Genomic DNA, 19,770 nt, shown 5'->3' with positions numbered 1-19,770 from the left:
CAAAAGAAGAGACTGCTCTGCAGCACTGGACCCCAAATCTGTTCTTGTCTGGGATTTTCCAGGGTTTCTAGGAGCAACATCATTCCCATAAATTTTTTTGCATGGCCCACACTGTTGGTACGCTACCCAACGGACATCCTACAATTTTTTCCTTTCTAATATAGTCCCCACTTTTGTGAATGTTTAGAGCAATCCTGTGCATCTTGGGAGCTGGGATTCTCAAGTGAAGACCTACCTACAAAATGCCAGCCCCCAATTTTTATTATATTCAAAAGACATAACAACTACTTAGTCAACTCATTATTAAAGTTTTTAAACAACAGACATAGAAAACAAAGGGGCAAAGGGGGAGGGATAAATCAACAGTCTGGGATTAATAAATACACACTACTCTATATAAAATAAATAACCAACAAGAACCTACTGTATAACACAGGGAAGTATATTCAATATCTTAAAATTATCTATACTGGAAAAGAATCTAAAAATATACACAACTGAAATATATATAACTGAATCACTTTGCTCTACACCTGAAACTAACACAACATTGTTAATCAACTATACTTCAATTTTTTAAAAGTTTCTGAATGTATAATCTCAATTTCTAAACCTAGTTGGTAACTAACAGTTTGCAGACTAGTACCAGTCCAGGGGTCATAATGCAAGTGGCACTCGTCTGAGGCAACTAATCATGGTAATTCTATTTACCTTGCCAAATTGTTGGCTTCAATATAAGCATGAGACATGATTTTTGGCCATTGAGCTATGGGGCGGTGGGGGGGGGAGGCTCATGGGAAAAGTTTCTTTTAGTCATAATAAGGGATACATGGCAGTTAGCCTCTTGACGTTGGTATAAGACTATATGATGACTAAGTAGTTGTGGCCATCTCAGGATCATAAGGTGAAGGACCATAGGCTGAGGATGGTGGAACAGGATGGAAGTAAGTCAGCACTTAATGATGTTTCTGAGCTATTGAATCATCTACTCTTGAATACCTCCATCTATGTATATATGGAGCTTCTCAGGTGGCTCAGTGGTAAAGAATCTGCCTGCCAATGTGGGAGATGCAAGAGACATGGGTTCGATCCTTGGGTTGGGAAGATCCACTGGAGCAGGAAATTCCAGTATTCTTGCCTGGGAAAATACATAGACAGAGAAGCCTGGCGGGCTACCGTCCATGGGGTTGCAAAGAGTCAGACACGACTAAGCGACTGAGCACATGTATGTATGGGAGATGATGAAATGGCCTTACTGGTTGATTCACTTTGTGTTGGCTTTGCCACTACTTGCAACTGAAAGAATTCTAATTGATGCACTTGCAGGACATGACAGGGTTAACTAGCTTGAGTACAGAGGCCTAGCTGTACCTAGGATATTTTATAGTGAGTTTAGGATTTTCAGAAGAAATTGTTCAAATTAAAACAGTTAAACAAAGCTGCAGTTGTGTACTGACCCAAAAGACATAGCATGTGTCATTCTAATTCTAGAATCTTTTTTTGCATTTTATTTTTAATTAACAGACAGGAAATTTGATTTTTGTGTATACAGTTCCATTTTAACACACACATAGATTTATGTAACTGCCACTGTAAACAGGATACAGTACAGTTCCATCGCCCCAGAAAACTCATGTATGCTATTGCTTTGAAGTCACACTTTCCTCCCATTCCTAACCACTGATTTGTTCTCCATCACTATACTTTTATCCTTTTAAAGATGTCATATAAATGAAAGTATACAGTATGTAATGTTTTGAGATCATCTTCTTTCACTCAGCCCAATACCTTTCAAATTGATTCAAGTTGTTGCATGTTTTTTCCTTTTTATCATTGAGTAATATTCCACTGGATGAATGTACCACAGTTTTGTTTATCCATTTATTCCACAAAGGATATTTGTTATTATCCAGATGTTGGTGATTATGAATAGAACACTTTAAGTTTTTGTGTACAGTATCTGTGTGAACATAAGTTTTTATTTCTCCAGTGTAAATACCTAGGATTGGGATTATTGGGCCATTAACTTCCCAGGTGGTGCTAGTGGTAAAGAACCCACGTGCCAATGCAGGAGATGTAAGAGATGCAGGTTCGATCCCTGGGTCTGGAAGATCCCCTGGAGGAGGGCACAGCAACCCACTCCAATATTCTTGCCTGGAAAATCCCATGGACAGAGGAGTCTGGCAGGCTACAGTCCATGGGGTTGCAAAGAGTCGGACATGACTAAAACAAAGTAGCACACACTAGCATACATGCATGTTAAGTGTATATTTAACTTTATATGAAACTACCTAATTCTTTTCCAGGGTGGCTGTACTATTTTGCATGCCCGCTAGCAATATAAAAGTTCCAGATGTTTGTCTATGTTTTCTTCCAAAAATTTTATAGTCTTATTATTGACATTCAGATCTATGATCCACTTTAAGTTAATTTTTATACAAGATGTGAGGTTTTGGTCAAGGTTCATTTCTTACACATGGATATCCAATCATTCCAATATCACACATACCATTTGTTGAAAAGACTGTCATTTCTCCATTGAGTTCTTTGCACCTTGTCAAAAAATCAATTGACCATATTTATGTAGGTCTATTTCTGTATTCTCTATTCTGTTGCATTGCTCTACATGTCTGTCACTTCTCTAATACCACAATGTCTTGATTACTGAGCTGTACAGTAAGCCTTAAAATCAGATGGTGTGATTCTTCCACCTTTATCAATATTCTCAACATAATTTTGGTTATTCTACTTCCTTTGCCTGTCCACATAAATTTCAGAGTCAACTCATCCTGTCCATAAACATGGTATATTTCTCCAGTTATTTAGGTCTTTGGAGATTTCTTTCATCAACATTTTTGCAGTTTTAGCATATAAATAAATCCTGCACATGTTTTGTTAGATTTTACCTATTCCATTTTTTGGAGCTATTATAAGTAGTATTATTTATTGCTAGTATATAGAAATGTGATTGCTTTCTGTGTGCTGATCTTGTATTCTTGAACCTTGCTAAATTCATTTATTAGTTCCAGGAGAATGAGTGTGTGTGTGTGCATGCACACACATGTTTATTTGTGGCTGTCTGTGTAGACAATCACATCATCTTTGAATAGGGACAGTTTTGCTCCTCTCCCTTCTTTCCTCTTCTCCCCATCCCTAACTGCTTAGAATTAAGATGCCTAATGTGGATGAAATATAAGAGTGGAGGATAAGTAGAGTCACCACAGGTCATCTGCAAATTATTCAAGCTGCCTAGCAGTCTGGACTTCACCAATGGCTCAGCAGGTAAAGAATCCACCTGCAACACAGGAGACACAGGAGACATGGATTCGATACCTGGGATGGGAAGATCCCCTGGAGGAGGGCAACCCACTCCAGTCTTCTTGCCTGGAAAATCCCGTGGACAGAGGAGCCTGTCAGGCTACGGTCCATCAGGTTGCAAAGAGTCGGACACAACTGAAGCAACTGAGCACGCACAGGATTCATTCTACAAGATATTAGAAATATCATATGCAGATGATGTTATCATGTACTATGAAAAATGATAATAAAAATTGTAATAATAAATATTATAAAAATATCAGTGCTCCCTATGTGCCAGGGACCACTAATAATTTTACATAAATGAAACTTATCTAGTAATCACAACTCTAAGATATGGGTACTATTTTCCCCATTTTACAGATACAGAAACCATAAGTAGCAGAGCTGGGTACAAACCCAGGTAGTCTGGCTTCAGCACTAACACACTTTACTATTACACAGTAGAACATTAGATTCTAGAAATGGACTCTAAAATATCTAGGAAATATAGCATTTAATAAAGGAGCATTTCAAATGAACGAGTAAAATGGCAACTATTTAATTTAATTTAACATAATTACGTAGGAACAATTGGGTAGCCATTGGGAAGAATTAAAGTTGGAAATCTACATTTGTTTTGTACCTCAAAATAAAACCTATATGCTACAAGTATTCAAAAGTAAAAATTAAAAACATAAAACTGCTAGGAGAAAACATGGAGAAAGAATTTTATAATCTTGAGGTAGGGAAAGCTCTTCAAAATATAGTACAATTAACTGCTATTATAAATGAAATGAATAATAATTTGATTAAAATAAAGAAAATATTTTAAATTTGTATATTCCAAGAAAAAATTTACAATGTTAAAGACAAATAACAAACTCAGGAAAATATTAGAAACAGGAAGACAAAGGGTTATTATCCACACTATAAAAAGAGCTATTCCATTTTAAAACCTAGTTGTTTGGGGTTTTGTTGTTGTTGGGCTGTATGAATTCTTTATATATTTGGATATTAGCACCTTATTGGCTATATGACATGCAAATATCTTCTCCCCTTGAGTAGGTTGTCTTTTTATTTTGTTGATGATTTATTTTGTTATGCAAAGCTTTTTAGTTTGATGTAGTCCCATTTGTTTATTTTTGCTTTGGTTTCTCTTGCCTAAGGAAATATATCTAGAAAGATATTGCTAAGATCTGTGTCAATGAGCCTACTGCCTCTGTTTTCTTCTAGGAGTTTATGGTTTCAGGCTTTACATTCAAGCCTTTAATCCATTTTGAGTTTATTTTTGTGTATGGTATGAGATAATAGCCTAATTTCTTTTTTCTTTTCTTTTTCTTTTATGTGGCTGTCCAGTTTTAATAACACCATTCAGTGAAGAGACTAAACTTTCTCCATTGTAAATTCTTTGCTACTTGCTGTAAATTAATTTTCCTTATATGTATGAGTTTATTTTGGGGCTTTCAACTATGTTCCATTGATCTAGATATCTTATTTTTCTGCCAATACCATGCTGTTTTGATTACTATAGCTTTGTAACATAGTTTGAAATCAGGGAGTGTGATACCTCCAGCTTTGTTCTTTCTTCTAAGGATTACTTTGGCTATTTGAGGTCTTTGTGCTTCCATTTAAATTTTCTGTTCTATTTCTGTGAAAATTTCCTTGAGGTTTTGATAGGGATTTCATTGAATTTGTAGACTGTGGTAGGTAATATGGACATGTCAACAATGTTAATTCTTCCAGTCCATGAGCACAAAATATCTATCCATTTATTTGTGCTGCTATGGAAAACAGTATGGAGATTTCTCAAAAAATTAAGAACTACCATATGATCTAGTTATTACACTTTTTGGTATTTATCCAGAGAATACAAAAATACCAATTTTAAAAGATATGTGTACCCCTATGTTCATCACAGCATTATTACAGTAGCCAACATATGGAAAAAACCTAAGAGCCCATCAACAGATGAATGGATAAAGAGGATGGTATATACTACTCAGTCATAATAAAGATGAAGTCTTGCCATTTATGACAACATGAGTGGATAATAAGGGTATTATGCTAAAGTGAAATAGACAAATACTGTATGATGCCACTCATATGTGGAATACAAACAAACAATAAAAGATAAATGAATAAACCAAAACAAAACAAACATGTATATATGGGACACAGTAGTGGTTACCAAAGGAGGGAATGCACACTGGGGAAAGGGGGCCAAGTGAATAATGATAAATGGGAAATAAATTTTTGGTAGTGAGCATGCTGGTGTGCATTCAGAAGTAGAAATATAATGTGGTATATATGAAACATATAATGTTATAAGTCAATGTCACCTGAATAAAATTTTTTATAATAAAAAATTTAAAAAGAGAACTTTCATAACCGGCAAGAAAATACTAAATTCAATGAAAACATGGGCAAACAACACAAACAAGCTGCACATTTGAAAAAGGAAGGACGCAAATAGCTAAGAAACAAAAGGTGCTCAATTTTACTAAAAATAAAAAATAATGAAAGTAATGACATATCACTTTACACACATCAGACTAGCAAAAAGAACATGAATGAAAATGCACAGCTTTGGCAAGATATGGGAGAAAATCACTCTCATACTCCGGTCCAGTGAATCTAAACTTGTATAATTTCTTTTAGAGGGCAAGTTGGCAATAGGTATCCAATTATAAAATGTGCATACCCACTGGAGCAATTCCATTTCCAGCATCTGTTTTAAGGAGTGCATACATGTACAAAGCTATTTACAAGGATGTTCATTTTAGAATTGTATAAAAATAAAAATCAGTTAACAATCCAAAGGAGCACCCACCTTATGCAACTAATTTTTTAAAAGGTAAAACTTTAAGTATTGACCCCATGGACTATAACCTGCCAGGGTACTCTGTCCATGGAATTCTCCAGGCAAGAATAATGGACTAGGTTACCATTCCCCTCTCCAGGGGATCATCCCAACCCAGGGATCAAACCTGGGTCTCCCACATTGCAGGCAGATTCTTTACTATCTGAACCACCAGTGACCCCAGTTGACATATTATGAAACCTATAATCTACTGTTATCTTATCCACTTATTTCTGAGGATTCTCGGAGGATTCTTAAAGGGTGACGATTACTTAAATAAGCATACTTTTGTAACCCATCAGTTCAGTTCAGTCACTCAGTTGTGTCCGACTCTTTGCGACCCCATGAACTGCAGCACGCCAGGCCTCCCTGTCCATCATCAACTGCCAGAGTCCACCCAAACCCATGTCCATAGAGTTGGTGATGCCATCCAACCATCTCATCCTCTGTCATCCCCTTCTCCTCCTGCCCTCAATCTTTCCCAGCATCAGGGTCTTTTCAAATGAGTAAGTTCTTCGCATCAGGTGGCCAAAATATTGGAGTTTCAGCTTCAACATCAGTCCTTCCAATGAACACCCAGGAATGATCTCCTTTAGCATGGACTGGTTGGATCTTCTTGCAGTCCAAGGGACTCTCAAGAGTCTTCTCCAACATCACAGTTCAAAAGCTTCAATTCTTCGGCGCTCAGCTTTCTTTATAGTCCAACTGTCACATCCATACATGACTACTGGAAAAACCATAGCCTTGACTAGATGGACCTTTGTTGGCAAAATAATGTCTCTGCTTTTGAATATGCTGTCTAGGTTGGGCATAACTTTCCTTCTAAGGAGTAAGCGTCTTTTAATTTCATGGCTGCAATCACCATCTGCAGTGATTTTGGAGCCCAAAAAAATAAAGTCTGACACTGTTTCCACTGTTTCCCCATCTACTTCCCATGAAGTGATGGGACCAGATGCTATGATCTTAGTTTTCTGAATGTTGAGCTTTAAGCCAACTTTTTCACTCTCCTCTTTCACTCTCATCAAGAGGCTTTTTAGTTCCTCTTCACTTTCTGCCATAAGGGTGGTGTCATCTGCATATCTGAGGTTATTGATATTTCTCCTGGCAATCTTGATTCCGCTTGTGCTTCTTCCAGCCCAGCATTTCTCATGATGTACTCTGCATATAAGTTAAATAAGCAGGGTGACAATGTACAGCCTTGACGTACTCCTTTTCTGATTTGGAACCAGTCTGTTGTTCCATGTCCAGTTCTAACTGTTGTTTCCTCACCTGTATACAGGTTTCTCAAGAGGCAGGTCAGGTGGTCTGGTATTCCCATCTCTTTCAGAATTTTCCACAGTGTATTGTGATACACACAGGCAAAGGCTTTGGCATAGTCAATAAAGCAGAAATAGATGTTTTTCTGGAACTCTCTTGCATTTTCCATGATCCAGTGGATGTTGACAATTTGATCTCCGGTTCCTCTGCCTTTTCTAAAACCAGCTTGAACATCTGGAAGTTCACGGTTCACGTATTGCAGAAGCCTGGCTTGGAGAATTTTGAGCGTTACTTTACTAGTGTGTGAGATGAGTGCAATTGTGCGGTAGTTTGAACATTTTTTGGCATTGCCTTTCATTGGGATTGGAATGAAAATTGACCTTTTCCAGTCCTGTGGCCACTGCTGAGTTTTCCAAATTTGCTGGCATGCTGAGTGCAGCACTTTCACAGCATCATCTTTCAGGATTTGAAATAGCTCAACTGGAATTCCATCACCTCCACTAGCTTTGTTCATAGTGATACTTCCTAAGGCCTACTTGACTTCACAATCTAGGATGTCTGGCTCTAGGTGAGTGATCACACCATCGTAATTATCTGGGTCGTGAAGATCTTTTTTGTACGGTTCTTCTGTATATTCTTGCCACTTCTTCTTAATATCTTCTTCTTCTGTTAGGTCCATACCATTTCTGTCCTTTATCGAGCCCATCTTTGCATGAAATGTTCCCTTGGTATCGCTAATTTTCTTGAAGAGATCTCTAGTTTTTCCCATTCTATTGTTTTCCTCTATTTCTTTGCACTGATCACTGAGGAAGGCTTTCTTATCTCTCCTTGCTATTCTTTGGAACTCTGCATTCAAATGGGTATATCTTTCCTTTTCTCCTTTGCTTTTTGCTTCTCGTCTTTTCACAGCTATTTGTAAGGCCTCCTCAGACAGCCATTTTGCTTTTTTGCATTTCTTTTCCTTGGGGATGGTCTTGATTCCTGTCTCCTGTACAATGTCACGAACCTCCATCCATAGTTCATCAGGCACTCTATCAGATCTAGTCCCTTAAATCTATTTCTCACTTCCACTGTATAGTCATAAGGGATTTGATTTAGGTATACCTGAATGGTCTAGTGGTTTTCCCCACTTTCTTCAATTTCAGTCTGAATTTGGCAATAAGGAGTTCATGATCTGAGCCACAGTCAGCTCCCAGTCTTGTTTTTGCTGACTGTATAGAGCTTCTCCATCTTTGGTTGCAAAGGACATAATCAATCTGATTTTGGTGTCGTCCATCTGGTGATGTCCATGTGTAGAGTCTTCTCTTGTGTTGTTGGAAGAGGGTGTTTGCTATGACCAGTGCATTCTCTGGGCAAAACTCTATTAGCCTTTGCCCTGCTTCATTCTGTACTCCAAGGCCAAATGGGCATAATTGTAATACTTGCCTCATAGGATTGTTTATTATTCATTCCTTCAAAAATATTTATTGAACAGGTAAAATTTTCAGGCACTATGTTTGGTGTTTATATTTATATTGTACAAATATAAGCAAAACAGACACGGTCCCTGCTCTCTAGATGTTTACTCTTCATTATAAGGTGTGTGTTTAGGGTGTACGTATGTCTGTATGTGGTGGAGGGAACAGACATTAATCACACAACTGTACGAGTGTCTTGGGTGCCTAGGGAATAAAATAGTAGAGTATCATGAAAGTGTATCATAGGCTGACTTGGTCTAGTTTTGGGGGGCAGGGTGAGGGAATATTTGAATTTAAAAAAAGATAGTGATGGGCCAGGCACTTTGCATAAATGTTCACTCCAGAGACCAGTTAAAAAGAATAGGTAAGGTAGATGTATATACAGTGATATAGAAAGCATGTCAAGAATACATTGTCAATAAAGCAGTTTGTAAAACAGATATAGCATGATTCTCTCCCTTTTTATGGTTTTAAAAAATCTATAATACATATATCTATCAATGAATAGATAGAAGAAGATCTGGAAGACTATATACCATACTAACAATTATTAACTCTATTTGAATAATTTGTCTGACATTCTGTAATCAAAAAAGAAACAATAAAGACATGTATGAAAGTGAAACTGTTAGTCGCTTATTCATGCCCGGCTCTTTGTGACCCTAAGGACTGTAGCCCGCCAGGATCCTTTGTCCATGGGATTCTCCAGACAAGAATACTGGAGTAGGTAGCCATGTCCTCCTCCAGGGGATCTTCCTGACCCAGGGATCGAACCCATGTCTCCTGCATTGCAGACAGCTCAGACAGTAAAGAATTCTTGCTTGGATAAACCCATGGACAGAGGAGCCTGGTGGGCTACAGTCCAGTAGGGTCGCAAAGAGTCTGACACAACTGAAAAGACTTAGCATGCATAAATATAAATATAAATATAAATATATATATACACACACACACACAAATATATAAGCAACAGCATTAACGTTAGAAATAGTAGTATTAAAGGCAAAAAAGTTTTAAATAGGGTAAAAGAGATACTGATAAAAGATACTATCTACCAAGAATATCTTAGTGTCATAAGCATACATACAAATAACATTCCATTAAAATATATAAAGAAATCACAAAAGCAAATAAGTTACAAAAGAAAGCACAATACATTTCCAATAGTAGGAATCATGAAAGTCAAATGCTATTGGACCATGGTGTGATACAACTAACTTCTAAGCACAAAAACAGCATCCCCAAAAGCTGTCACTTCAAAGATCAAATAATACTTATAAATAACTAATGGTCAAAGAGGAAATCAAAACCAAAATTATAGACTAGAAATTAATGAGAACGAAAACATTATATATTAAAGTCAAGTAGAAAAAAAGTATCATCTTAAATTATTTTAGAAATAAGTAAGGAAGACTGAAAATGAATAAGCCATATATTTAACATAAGCCATTTCAAACAATACAGCAAATCAAACTTAGAAATAGAGGAATATATTAATAAATATAAAAGCTGAAAATAATTCATTAAGTAGAGAATAGCAAAAGGGGAAAGTGGTAGAATGGGAAAATAAATCCAAGAAATACGGTTTAATTCATGGATAGACAGATGATAGCTATGTGATAAAGTATAACAAAATATTAATGATAAAATTTATGCTGTGAATTTGTAAGTGTTCACTGTAAAACTCCTTCAGCTTTGCTCTATGTTTGAAATATTCATAATTAAATAGATTAAAAACCTATTATTACCCAGAACATGAGTTTGGGAAACACTGTACTAGAAGTTTCACTAGACCAGGAGAAAGACAAAGATGTCCACTGTTGCCTCTACTATTTAACCATTTTTTGTTGAAGTTCAATAAAACATAATATGTCAAGTAAATGCATATAGGAATTATAAATATGATAAGGAGGGGAAATCATTATCTACCTGGAAAACCAAGGAAAATGAATAGAAAAATTATTAGAACTGATAAGGAAGGTAAGTTATAACAACAAGGAAGGTAAGTAGGATGCCCAGTTACAAAAAGATGTCCCATTATGCACAAAAAATATATAAAAGGCTACTTCTAAATAGAGGTAGTAGTGAAGGGGAAAGGTGGTGAAACATGCTTTTCATGTTTTGCTCCATGTACAGTACTTCCACAATGGCTGAATCTTTTACAACCAGAATGATTCATGTAGTTTTTTGAGGAAAATAAATCTATAGTAGTAGGCAGAATCCTAAAATGCCTCACCTTAATTTCCCTAGATTTCCCACCCTAATTTCTGGACTTTGAATATGATGAGATACCATGCTGGTGATTATGTTAACATCACCTGGTAAAACAGATTTTGCAGGTTTAACGTTCCCCTTAAAATAGGGAGATTATTTTGTATCATTCCCCAATAGCATTAATCTAATTACATAATTTTTTTAAATCACATAAATCTTTTAAAAGCAGAGTTCTCTCAGGCTAGTAATAGAATGGAAAGTCAGAGAGATTCCAAACAAAAAAAGGATTCAGTGTGCCAGCGCTGGTTTGAAGATGGAAGGGGACACATAAGGAAAAATGTGAGCAACCTCTAGAAGCTGGGATCTCAGTCCTACAACAGTAAGGAACTAAATCCTGACAACAACCTGAATGAATTTGGAGTGGATTCTTCCCCCAGATAACTCCAGATAAAAGCCAATTCTGGGGACACCTTGATTTTGGCATTGTATGATCCTAAACAAAGAACTCAACCAAGCCCACCAGGATGTCTGACCTACAAAACTGTGAGACAATAAGGTGTTATTTTAAATGGCTAAATTTGTGGTAATTTATGATGCAACAATAGAAAAATACAAAATACAGAACATTAACAAAAAAAATGATGTATGGTAGTGGTGGTTTAGTCACTAAGTTGTGTCCGACTCTTGCAACCCCATGGACTGTAGCCTGCCAAGCTCCTCTGTCCATGGGATTCTCCAGGCAAGAATACTGCAGTGGGTTGCCATTTCCTTCTCCAGGGGATCTTCCCAACCCAGGAATCAAACCTGGGTTCTATCAAATTTTCAAAAGTTCAAAATCCATTAATGGCCCAGTCACGGAGCAGGATAGGGAGATGACACCCCATACACCTCATGGAAATGTATTAATAAATTGGAAAAATCTTTCTCAAAGTATATTGAGCAATGCCTATCAACCTCTCCCAAAATGAGGATATGCTGTGCCTTGCTAAAATTTATTGTAGTTAAATAATTATAGTGGTAAGGAAAGATTTTTCTAAATGTCCTTTATAGAATTGCTTGTTAACAGTGGACAATTAGAAACAACATGAGTATCTGACAATAGAAGACTGGTTTGTCAAATATAATATCCTACGCCCATTTGATGAAATAAATTTTTTCAATATAAAGCCCAAAAGGAATTCTTATAGAACTTTACCAGTTAATTTAAAAATTTATCTGAAAAAGAAAATGCACTAGAATAGCCAAGAAATCTGTGGGGAAAAAAGACAGAGGAGCTTGCCCTAGCAGAGATGAAATAATAATTTAAAGCTCAAATATTAAAAAAAAAGTATGGTATTGATGCTGGTATAGATTTTAGGACTATTGAACTGATGATTTACATTCAAAACTATATATATCCTTAGAAATTGGTTTTTGATAGAAAGAATGAATCTGTTCAATCAATGCTTAGGGCCCTATGAAAAAATACTAATAAGTAATTAATATTACAGTGGAATGATATTCACCTATGAAGCATACCATTGTTAGAACATATAACTGAGAAAAATATTTACCAAAAAAATCCCCCCAAATTAGAGTTAAATCTATAAAATTCTAAAATATTACAAGGAAATATAGAAACAATGTTTCTAATCTTGGAGTAGAAAAGTATTCTTATGCAAGATTTAAAATGCAAAAGCCATGAAAGAAATGATTGATAAATTTGAACACACCAACATTTAAAACATCTATAACCCCAAAAGATCCCAAAAGCAAAGTTTAAAAATAAGGAAAGTCTGCAAAAAATTTTCCAGCACCATGGGGTGGGGGTTGGGTAGGAGGGAGATTCAAGAGGGAGGGGAAGTATGTATGGCTGACTTACATTGTTGTACAGCAGAAACCAACACAACATTGAAAGCAATTATCCTCTAATTAAAAAAAAAACTTCCAACACTTGTAACAAATACTCATATCCAGACTACATAATTTAATAATAAGTCAAACAATCGAATTGGAAAACAGATAAATGATATGAATAAGCAAAGTCACAAAATGACACAAGCAAATAGCCAACAAACATATGAAAACACTCCTTAACTTCGATAATAATCAGGGAAATGCAAATAAGGAGACATTTTTCAACCATCACATTGGTACAACATTGAAATGACTAATTAATACCGGCGTGGATAAAAATTTAGGGAAATAGTTATTCTTATTCACTGCTGCTGGAGGTGTAAATTGGGTCTTTTGGAATGGCAGTTTGGCATTACCTATTAAAATTCCAAAATGTGCTGTTTGAGCCACCTATTTTACTTCTTCATATATATCTTATAGAAATACTTTAGCATATGCACAAAAAAGCATGTACACATTTTTCATTGCAGCACTATAAAAAAAAAGTACTGTAACAGTATAAGATTGAAAATAATTTATATCTATCAATAGGTGTGGTGATGGTGGTTTAGTTGCCAAGTTGTGTCCAACTTTTGCAACCCATGGACTGTAGCCTGCCAGGCTCCTCTGTTTATGGGATTCTCCAGGCAAAAATACTGGAGTGAGTTGCTATTTCCTTCTCCAGGGAATCTTCCCGCTCAGGGATTGAACCCTGGTCTACTGTATTGCAGGCTGTCTCCTGCATTGCAGGGGGATTCTTTACTAACTGAGCCATCAGGGACTTACCAATAACTCTAGTACATTCATTTAACAGACTACTGTGCAGTATGTCCGAGAAGGCAGTAGCAACCCACTCCAGTACTCTTGCCTGGAAAATCCCATGGATGGAGGAGCCTGGTAGGCTGCAGTCCATGGGGTCGAGTAGAGTCGGACAAGACTGAACGACTTCACTTTCACTTTTCACTTGCGTGCATTGGAGAAGGAAATGGCAACCCACTCCAGTGTTCTTGCCCAGAGAATCCCAGGGGCGGCAGAGCCTGGTGGGCTGCCGTCTATGGGTCACACAGAGTCGGACACGACTGAAGTGACTTAGCAGCAGCAGTGCAGTATGTAAAAGAATGAGGCAGATTTATACATACCGACATGGAAAGATTTTGAGACATAGTAAGTGAATACAGCAATTAAAATGATACATAAAATAGAACATTCAGATTTTTAAAAAGTAAAAAATGAAACAATATTTCTATATGTGTATATAAGAGGAACTTTATGTTCTTCTGTTTTGAGTGTTTGGCAACAATGTATTCATTCATGTGTAATCAGGCAAACATTTTAAAATGAAAAAAGAACAAAAGCTAATTACACATTAAAGAAAGGAATGCTTCATGTTGCCATTAAAATTGTTATAGACAAACATTTTATGACATGACAAATATTCACTAGGTTATCAAATAACATGCTATGATATTTTTTATTAGAAAAAAAAAATATATATATATATAATGCATAGGGGCTTCCCAGGTGGCTAAGTTGTAAAGAATCTGCCTGCCAATGCTAGAGATGTAGGAGATGTGGGTTCAGTCCCTGGGTTGTATCTTTTTTATGCTTTCATATAATTTCTGAATAGTCTACAATTTAAAAAAGAAGCAACAGGGGTGTGTGTGTGTGTGTGTGTGTGTGTGTGTGTTTAGATGTTAGTTGAAATTAGGACTGTAAAAGGAGTGGAGTTGGCAAGAGAACTAAAGGGGGCTCCAGACTAAAATTAAAACTAGAGTTGTTAGGTATGTGGGATTTTAGAATTAGGAGTTGGGGAACTAGACTTTGTGGGGCCTAGGAATTGACAATAGAAATGTAAGGGTTAGAATCAAGAGTAGAGACGATGAAGTATCAGAATTAATGTAGATGCTGTGAGAGATTAATGTAGATGCTGTGAGAGAATGGAATTAAAATCAAAGTCCCTGGCCTGAAAAATTCCATGGACAGAGGAGCTTAGCCGGCTATAGTGCTTGGGGTCGCGGAGTTGGACCCGACTGAGAGCGACTGAGCAGGAGCACACAAGGTGGCTCAGTGGAAAAGAATCTGCCTGCCAATGCAGGGGACACAGATTCAGCCCCTGGTCCGGGAAGATTCCACATGCCAAGGAGCAACTAAGCCCATCCTCTAGAGCCCAGGAGCCACTACTGAAGCCCGGAGCACCTAGAGCCTGTGCTCCACAGCAAGAGAAGCCACCACAATAAGAAGCCTATGCACTGCAGTGAGTAGCTCTGGCTTGTCTCAACTAGAGAAAGCTGGTGCATAAGACCCAACACAGCCAAAAATAAATAAATAAATAAAAATTTCAAAATCAAAGTCCCTATTAAAAGGCTTTTTGAAAACTATAATGGTAATATTGGCAAGAGTATGGGAATATTTGAATAAACTGGAATTCTCATATATTTCTGGTGGGATCCTAACTACATTTCTACAAATCTCTCCTTAAGAAAAGTCTCAGAAATATGCAAATATTTAGTTACATCAAATTTCATGTTTGCATTTCTTACAATTAAAAAAGCCACAAACATTGAGTCTTGCTTAAATAATTAGCATTACAATGGAATAACAGCCACCCATTAAAATAGCATTGTAAGTATATTTAATAGGTCAGTCTATCTCAAAAGAGCCTCCATAATGCTGAGATTATACACAAAAGTTTATGTCTAAATATATATATTTGGCAGGCAGTGGATACGTTCATCAGATTCTCAATTTGGGGCATGAACCACTGCTCTGGAGGGTTGGAATTGGAACAAGAGGGTAAAATTACAATTTTTATTTCCTCTATGTCTCAAGAATACTTGTAGAGGGGTAGGAGGGAGGCAAGAGGGGAGGGTTATATGTCTACTTACAGCTGATTCGTGTTGTACAGCAGAAACCAACAGAACATTGTAAAGCAATTATACTCCAATTAAAAATAAATTAAAAATTTTAAATTTTAAAGAGTACCTCAGATAGTGCTTTTGTCTCTATACTTTATAAAGTACTGAGTTAATATATGCTTTTAGTTAAAAATTCAAACCTACAGAAGTATCTAGAGTTTCGAGTCAAAGCTCCCTTCTCCCTTTTCAATTTTATTCTGCACCCCAGAAAAAGCACGGTTAATAGAGGTAACTCCTACCTGATCCTTTTTATTGCTATGCATTCACAGATGTAGATCCTCTATAAGCTCTTTGCCAATCTCACTCTCACCCCAAATAACACCAAGGAGAAATAGAGAATTTTTTTGAGGACTCATTACGTTCCTGAATTAAGTGTTCTAAGGATTTACTACCCGTGTAAACTCGCTGTGATAGGCGCCCTCCACACTGTGTCCCCTCTTACCCTCTCGCCCCCCGTTCTTCGCTAGGCAGCTGGAGAGATTAATTTTTAAACGTTAGTCAAATCAAATCACGTCACCCTTCAGCGGTTTCCATCGTACCTCGAATCAAATCCAAATTCCTTAGCGACCCTACTATTCTTTATGGTTGGGTTTGCAGCGCCTAGCTCAGGCGCGATCGCTACCAAGGCACCCGGTTTCACCGCTGAGGGAGCGCCTTCCCAAGGGGCAGAGGCGGGGTTTCTCGAGCTGGAGGAGGAGCCTTAGACCGAGTGAGAGGAGAGGCGGAGGGGGAGGTTTTCCGCGGAGGGTAAGCGAGGGGAGCAGGTCTGAAACAGGGCCGCGGACACGGCACGCTCCTGCGGGCCCCGCGGAGCTAGTGCCGCGGAGGTGAGCATCTTCCTCCGGGTTGGGGGGCGGGCTCTGCTCTCGCGGCAGTCCTAGGCTTCTCGCTGGGGTTGTTCCCACGGGACCCTGCGCCGAAGAGCGGAGGTGGCGGCCTCGGGGAGCCTGGGAGAGGCTGATGAAGGGGCCCGGCGGCCTGCCTCAGCCCTCCCTCAACCCCGCCTTCTCTCCCCTCCCCCAGGCCTCGGCCGGCGCCAGTGGTGAGAGCTCGCCGCATCCTCGGGGGCAGCCCGGCAGCGGCTGGCAGTGCAGCGAGAGAGTGGCCGACAGTGGGGATGCGAGGTACCGGCATTAGTCGTGGCCAAGTGGCCCTAGAGAGGGAGTAAAGACCGGGTCTTCGGCATTTCTCCCAGGGGTTCGAGGAACGCGGCCTCAGAGGAGGGGGAAGGTGAGGGGCTGGCAGGCAGGCTTCGCGGGTAACTACTAGGCGTCGTACATGTAGGTTTTGGTATCTAAATGGCACTACACACACACACATATTCATTTCGGGTAATTGCTTCTTAAAAACTTAACAATATGTCTTGTAGATCTTCCTATATCAGGGAATTTAAATTTATCTTATTTATAAACGGCTGCATTGTATGATTGTACTACAGTTTATTTAACCATTTCCCGATTGATGTACATTGGCTTGTTTCCCTTTTGGGGGAGGGAAGGGGCTATTGCAAGCAATGCTATAATGAATGGGCTTGTGTGTGTGTGTGTGTGTGTACATATATTTCATGTATGAGTATTTTTGTAGGAGAAATTCTTAGAAGAGTAATCGCTGGGTCAAAATGTATATGCGTTTTGAATTTTAATAGATCCGTCCAAATTGTCTCTTTCCAAAAGGCTATACTAATTTACACTGTTAAATGTTATGCGAGAGTGCCCATTTTTCCACAGTTGTGCCAACACGAATTATCATCAATCTTTGTAATTTTGGTTAATTTCAAGGACAAAAAATGTTATGTCATTGTTTTTATTTGCATTTCCCTGATTACTAGTGAAGTTGAACATATTTTTATTTATCCGATTACAAAACTAAATATCAATAGTCTGTAAACAGTAAGCATTTTGGAAATTTAATACGGCCCATTCGCAATAGCAAGAAAAACGAGTAAAAATACCTAGAAGTAAACTACAAAACTTTATTGAGGAATGTAATAAAAGAACATTTGCATACATGGAAAAGGGGATACCATGCTTCTGGATAAGAAGGCTCAGTTTTGTAGTGATGTCCTTTTTTCCTGTGTTGATTTATACGATTCATGCAATTTCAATAAATATACGAAGTGTTTGGAATTTAATATGATTCTAAAGTTCATCCGGAAAAAAAGATTGCTAAGAATAACCGAGAAAATATTTTAAAGATAAGGATGGGGTATTTGTACTACCAGCTGTTAAAATGTATTCTAAAGAAACAATGTATAAGTTAGAATAGACAGAATAATATATTACAATAGGAAAGCCCACAAATCGAGCCAAATTGGATTCCAAGATTTATTGGAGAAACATTGTTGGCTAGACGTGGAAAAACTGCCATATTAAAAGCTTCAAGCACGCACTCCCCCCCCCCCCCCCCACCACCACTCCCCGCCAACTCCCCCTTGGAAGCTTGAATTTTCCAAAGAGGGCAGACCTCTTTGTTTGGAGAAAAGCACTTTATTGGATCTTTTGGCTATGCCAAGGTAAAGCCTCTGGAGTTAAAATTTGTGGCTTTGGAGCTAGAACTAACGATATGAGCTTTTAGTTAGATTAAGATGGATTCAGTAGCCTGCAGTGCGGCGAGGGAAAGAGTCTGAATATTATCTGTCTTAAATTTTTTTTTCTTATCTAATGGGCAAAAAATGTTATGTCATTGTTTGCATTTGCGTGCTTTATTGTGAGATTGAACGTCTTTTATGTTAGTCCAAAATAATAGGTGATTCGTGGAGGCAGGTAACAATAGATCTATTGCTCCTCTTCCAGAATGGAGTTGGTAATTGGTACAGCTCTGCTCGGAAGCGTGAGAATAAACAGGTTGACTTTTTAAATTTTCCTCAAGCACTAGGCTCTAGACACCTTAGATCGGGGGCGGAGGCAGTTTTCAGGACATGGCCGAGATTTGGCGCTGAGCTGTGTCATCGCGAGGTTTGGCAGCCAGCTCCGCAGTGGGTCGGAAACCTCGTGGTAGGCGAGATCCCTGCAGGACGGGAGGTTCCTCCCTTCCCCTGAAAACTCTCAGTCATTTTCATGGAGCTCCGCCTCTCTCCTTTTTAGCAGAGTTCCCTAAGTCTCGCGAGATCTCGGGTTTCCTAAAGGCGAGGCGCGAGCAGCATCCTGCGGTGAATTCGAAGGTCTCGCAGAGACGGAAACGTACTATCGCGATAGTTCTTAAGACGCATGCGGGAGACGGTGGCGGCAGGTTGGCTCCGCCCCTCGGTTCTTCGTGTGGTTGTGCGTCATTTGCTTTTTGCTTCGCGTAGGGTGAGAGTGGAGCCGTAGCGATTTCGGTTTTGGTGGGAGGAGGGGTCTGGGAAGGGCTGGGCTCTGGCTGTTCCCGTCGGGTCGAGGTTATCGCGGGATCGCGCGGAGGCGGCCGCGGTTCGGCTACAGACTGCAGTAGCCGCGGAGGCGGCGGCAGCGTCTTCGGCTCGTGCTGTACCTAGTTGGTGAGTTCTCGCGGGAGCGCGGTTACGTCCTCGTGGGATCCGTTGGCGGTGGCGGAGGTGGCTCGGGGTGGGGGGGGGGGGGCAGTGACTAGGGTCGGTCTGCTTGCTGTTAAGATGGCGGCGGAAGCTGATGTCTGTCCGGCCAGGACCCGGGAGTGAGGAGTTGGCCCTCGGCGTTTGTGACGCTTCTCAGGTTCCCGACGTTAAGCAGGTGACGATTGGCGAAAAGACGAGGTGCCAATAAGCCAAACCCGAGGCGAAGACCACCCCCTCTCTAGTAGGTTGAGGCGTCACCATTTCCCGGGCCTCAGCCTCGTGTGGGCCCGCCTTTACCCCACCAATCGGTCAACGCCTCCGTTGTCGCCGCTGCAGTGGGCGGGTTGGGAATGGTGGGGGGTAGGAGTCCTAGAGTTCGTT

General features: G+C 39.0%; 1 protein-coding gene and 1 pseudogene across 6 annotated transcripts in view; one reads left to right on the top strand and one right to left on the bottom strand.

Moving 5' to 3' along the window:
• Positions 1–16,540, bottom strand: part of LOC139181144 (high mobility group protein B3 pseudogene) — a 40,305-nt pseudogene extending 23,765 nt beyond the window's left edge.
• Positions 16,541–16,587: 47 nt separating this feature from the next.
• The window catches only part of HUWE1 (HECT, UBA and WWE domain containing E3 ubiquitin protein ligase 1), a 157,328-nt gene continuing 154,145 nt past the window's right edge, over positions 16,588–19,770 (top strand). For 2 of the 6 annotated variants that reach the window (XM_070784000.1, XM_019955614.2), the window contains exons 1-2: positions 16,588–16,705; positions 16,902–17,002. The gene's annotated coding sequence lies outside the window, so the exon portion shown is untranslated. Of the gene's footprint in view, positions 16,706–16,901; positions 17,109–19,040; positions 19,354–19,467; positions 19,565–19,609; positions 19,631–19,770 lie in introns of those variants that run through there. The other 4 variants (XM_019955622.2, XM_019955621.2, XM_019955618.2 and 1 more) reach the window with 4 other exon arrangements.

Source organism: Bos indicus, chromosome X, assembly GCF_029378745.1.
Source record: "Bos indicus isolate NIAB-ARS_2022 breed Sahiwal x Tharparkar chromosome X, NIAB-ARS_B.indTharparkar_mat_pri_1.0, whole genome shotgun sequence".
Classification (NCBI taxonomy): domain Eukaryota; kingdom Metazoa; phylum Chordata; class Mammalia; order Artiodactyla; family Bovidae; genus Bos; species Bos indicus.
Note: the sequence above shows the minus strand (reverse complement) of the source record. Positions and strands in the feature narration are given on the sequence as shown.